The sequence below is a fragment of the Vipera ursinii genome (assembly GCF_947247035.1).
Source record: "Vipera ursinii genome assembly, chromosome: 2".
Lineage (NCBI taxonomy): Eukaryota > Metazoa > Chordata > Lepidosauria > Squamata > Viperidae > Vipera > Vipera ursinii.
Genome location: NC_139513.1, coordinates 5289646 through 5294306, shown reverse-complemented (window position 1 = coordinate 5294306; position 4661 = coordinate 5289646). Strand labels below are relative to the sequence as shown.

Here is a 4661-nt window from a genome sequence, read left to right as displayed (position 1 = left end):
TAGCACATGAGTGGAGGTTGAATTAGTCAGAGGGGTACTAGGCATTAACAGAGTGGCAGGGGGGTTGTGATATCTCCCTGCATGCTTTCCCAGATACCTCTTCAGATGTTGGCTTGGAGGAAGATGAACCAGTTCCAGGAACATCTGGAGGGGAGTTGCTTAATGGCTCCAAGCAGACCTCCAGAGAGATTTGGCTCAAGCACAGCTGTACAGGACAGCCCTGAGGCTTCAGGTGGAGAAGGCATGCAGCTGCAGCAAGTCAGTGAAGAGGAAGAAGAACTTCCTTCTGCACCTGATCCAAGAACACAGGGCAGAGAAAAGGCAGGAGCAGAGAAGATCAGCCAAATCACTCAGGAGGAGAAAGCCTCGCCCTTCTTGATGGGCTGCACCAGAAGCTGGCTATTTAGCACAGCTGGGAACAATGTTCATTTTCTAGCTGTGTGTTTTCTGGTTGTTTGATTCTTGTCTTGCTTTGAATTGACACTGTGCCTTGACTTGGATTGTGCCTTGTGAACCCTCTTATATTGTGGATTTAATTTTGTCTGGTGGATTTATTTTGATTGGGAAACTTATAAGTACATTGTGGGCTCATTGGCTATTGCTCTGTGCACTAGCTTTGGTCTGCTTGTGGGTGGACTTAATTGGGACAGTTCTGGGTGAAGGGAGTTACGGGGAAATATCAATAAATCCACTAAACCACAGTTATGTGTGTAGGGGAGTAGGACAGCATAGGGGGTGTTAGACAGAAAGGGAGTTAGTCACAGGAGGGGCAATTAGAATTATAATAGAAGGTTAGACATAACTTATCCAACAATATTTGGATTGTTTTATTAAGCATGTAAAACTGTAAACATATACAGTCTATTATAATTATAAATAGATCTTGAAACCCTTGAAATAGTTCTCATTAGTGAGCACAGGTGAGACTAGCAGCTGTCATTAAAGTTCCTAAATACATGTATTATAAAGAAATACTAAATGTGCTATAAATATTATTTTTTTTAATATAAAACACAGAACAGGTGGCATACAAAAAACGTGGTGCATCGGTTTGAAAAATCTATACAATGTGAGTTGCTATGAGTTTGATAAATTCAGCAGCATAAAGTTTTAAAATATAAATAATCCAACTTGTTAAAAAAACAATTTAGAAAAATGCTGATGTAAACAGGAGTTTTGGAGGTCAACCAACTTCAGAGATTCTCCCTCTGGTTTTCTTCACCAGCAGTATTGTTGAGGACTCCTATCTGTTGCAGTGGGATTTCCTCGGGGTTACTTCCACCTGAAGTGCTAGACAGTTGGTGACTCTCTGATGGAGACAAAAGACAGGTGATCAGTAATGATAAAGCGATGTGACATTTGCTCTGAGATGCTGAATCACACCCTTACTAAGCCAGATAATCAACCTTGGCAACTCTAAGAAGTGTGGGGAATTCTGGGAGATGAAATCCACATATCTTAAAGTTTATTATTATTTATTATTTATTTATTAATTCAGTTTATATACTGCCCTACCCAAAGGACTCAGGGTGGTTTACAAGGCAAAATTTAAAAACAATACAATATAAAATAAAAATTAAATTAAATTAAGTCTAGCCGCAAAAAATTAAAATCACAATTTAAAAACATTAAACCCCTCAGTCCAGACCAGATAGCTCAAAGAGCCAGGTTTTTAGGTCCCGGCGAAATGAATGAAGGTCAGGGGCAGTCCGGAGTTCCATTGGCAGTTGATTCCATAGGGCAGGCGCGCCCACAGAGAACGCCCTCCCCCTGGGGATCGCCCATTGTCAATCCTTGACCGGCGGTACCCTGAGCAGGCCCTCCCTGTGGGAGCGCACAGGGCGATGGGAAATTGATGCTGGCAGCAGGTGCTCCCTCAGATAATCCGGGCCCATGCCATTAAGTTATCAAGTTTGAGAAAACTGGGCAAAGCTTTACTACATTGGCCACATAAACACATGCCCAAGGACTCCTTTCCCACTACCTGTAGCCCCTCCAATGCAACTCAAAACTGAATTGAAATTGTCTTTATGCTGGGGCCATACAAAGCACATCCTGAACAATATGTATAATAGAGAGAGGCCCCAATGAATAACAGGAATACTGAGAGTGGACTACAAGATTATTTAAAAAATAAAATCTGTAGCAATAAGATAAGATACAATCAAGAGCCGAGCTTAAATCCTGGTGACTTGTGCAGTAAGGAGCATTTGGCCCTTTCAATCAAAAGCCCCTGAGCCAATAGAGAAAAAGAAAAGTTTGTCACGTCTTCTGCTGAGAAAAGTTTAGACGGCTTTTGCAAGAGAATTTCTTTTGAGTTGTGGAGATGACAGTTACCTCAGGCAAGGTTTAAAATGTACGTACAAACTTTTCTTTTTCTCTATTGGCTCAGGGGCTTTTGATTTAAAGGGCTTGCTGACCTCCAAAACCCTTTAGGCCTGCTTTGATGGGGAGAGGATTAAGTTTGTGAGTTGTATGATTTTTTTGGTTAATTGGTTAATTGGTTTATTCTTGAGGACCATTTTTTTGTTTTCCTTTCTGGTGTGTGCTTTTATTCACTTTATTTTCTTATCAAATTAATATTTTTGTCTTAGCTGCCATTTTTACTTTATGTGAGATGCACAGCCATATAACTCAAATAAACAGGCAGATAAAGCCCATCTGCTAAATTTCACAACAAATTTAATCATTAAAGAAAATTAGAATTAATTAAGACAAAAAGTAGAAAAACAAATATTCAAACCAGTCACCCAAATTATTCAAAATTCAAGGACAACTCATCAGAAATAACTTAAAAACAAACCCCTTTATTAAGTTACTTAGATGAAAAGCTTTTTCTGATTACACTGACTTATGACACTTTCAGATATAAGTGGCAAACTCCTATGGAGATCTGTCCCAATAATTGTCATATTCCACCAGCAACCATGTTTTATAAATCTTAAGTAAAGCTACTGAACTAAAACATCACAGAATTCGATAAAAGTTGGACCCTTTCTGCCAAAAAAGAAATTGAGTCTGCTTGTGATTGTGCAAAAAGCAAATATGTAAAATTGTGATTTGTTTTTCTCTTTGGAAGAAGAGATTAAACATTTCTAAGCCTATATGTTAATTTATATATATATATATATTTGTGTGTTTGTGTGTGTGTGTGTGTTTGTGTGTGTGTGTTTGTGTGTGTGTGTTTGTGTGTGTGTGTGTTTCACCACCTGTTAGTTGCATCTCTGCAGAGGAACATCTGCATCACCTTTTGGGATCTCAGGCCAGACTTTCAGGCATAATAATGAAGTAACGATAAATATATATACTTACAATAGAATACATAATAATAAAGGAGAGTAAGAAGCCTGACTACATTCACAAAGTCAAAGACTATATAAGCCCCTTTCCTTGGGAAGAAATTAATTACTGTAGAAAATGCAGGCTCCCTTCTTCTCCCCCACCCCCACATTCCAGCACATGTATACACAGTTTACTCACTGATCCACATGGAAAATCCAACTATCTCCAATACACAGCAGCTGAGAAATACACCCAAGAATATATAGCGCAACAGTATGGATCCTAAAATTAAATCTGAAAAAGAGAAAGTCTCTGAAACCAAACGTCTTTCGGGTAATGGGAAGAGTCTAAAATATCGAAAAGATTGCAGGGATATTAGATGAGGTTGTTCCTAAAGCAGATCATGCTGTTCAAGTTTTCCCTGGGAGACTGGAAAAAGAAAAAAGGAAAGGCTATCTGGAAATATCATCCTCCAATCAATAATTCCCCCCCTCCTAGGAAATGATGCCATACTTACCAAAGTAATGCAGGAAACCAATAAAGCCAAGTATCAGAAGTAGAAGTCCAAAAAAGATGAGTATCCCTTTATGTAATCAAATACATATGAAGAAAGAAAAGGAAAATTACTGAAAAGGAAACCCAGATACGCTTTTCCTATGATGGGGGAGATCTCATAAGATCTCATATTTTTTTGAAAAATATTTCAAAAATAATCTGTCGTTTTGCGGAACATCTCAGAAGCAGCTTCCCTTTCCTCTATCCTTTCTTTGAACACCCCTTTGGGCTTGGAAATAATAATAATAATAATAAACCTTTATTGTCAAAGTACATGTGTACATTGGGATTAGCTGAGCCTCCCCCCGTGCTCCCTCCCCCCAACACACAGTGACAACAAACCCTCCATCCCACCACACTATGTGAACCAACTACACCACACACCGGCCTCCCAAGTCAATTCTGCATAAGATTATGTCCCATTGAAAAGCCTAACAGCCCACGGATAAAAGCTATTTTTCAGCCTGTTGGTATGGCTGGCTATACTCCTGTATCTCCTGTCGGATGGTAGGAGAGTAAAGAGATACCGTCCAGGGTGTGGGTCGTCCCTGAGAATCTTCCTCACTCTTCCAAGGCAACAAGCCCTGGCGATGTCATCCAGTGGTGTCAGGGAACAGCCCACAATGTCTTGTGCTGTGCTCACCACCCTCTGTAATACTTTCCTGTCCGCGGCTGTCAGACCAGCATACCAAACCACAATACCATACGAGAGGACGCTCTCTATAGTAGACCGGTAAAAGAGGGTCATTAGCTGTTGTTCTACCCTGTTCTTCCGCAAGATCCTAAGAAAGTGAAGCCTCTGTTGGGCCTTTCTAGCCACCTGG

The 4661-nt window shown here is 40.0% G+C and overlaps 1 long non-coding RNA gene across 1 annotated transcript; it reads right to left on the bottom strand.

The window, feature by feature from the left end:
• Positions 1 to 1028: 1028 nt before the first annotated feature.
• LOC310635944 lies at positions 1029 to 3825 on the bottom strand. Its single transcript, XR_014491569.1, has 3 exons — positions 3800 to 3825; positions 3481 to 3711; positions 1029 to 1309 (listed from the first exon to the last, which is right to left on the bottom strand). It is a non-coding gene; the product is annotated as an uncharacterized lncRNA (long non-coding RNA).
• Positions 3826 to 4661: the final 836 nt, after the last annotated feature.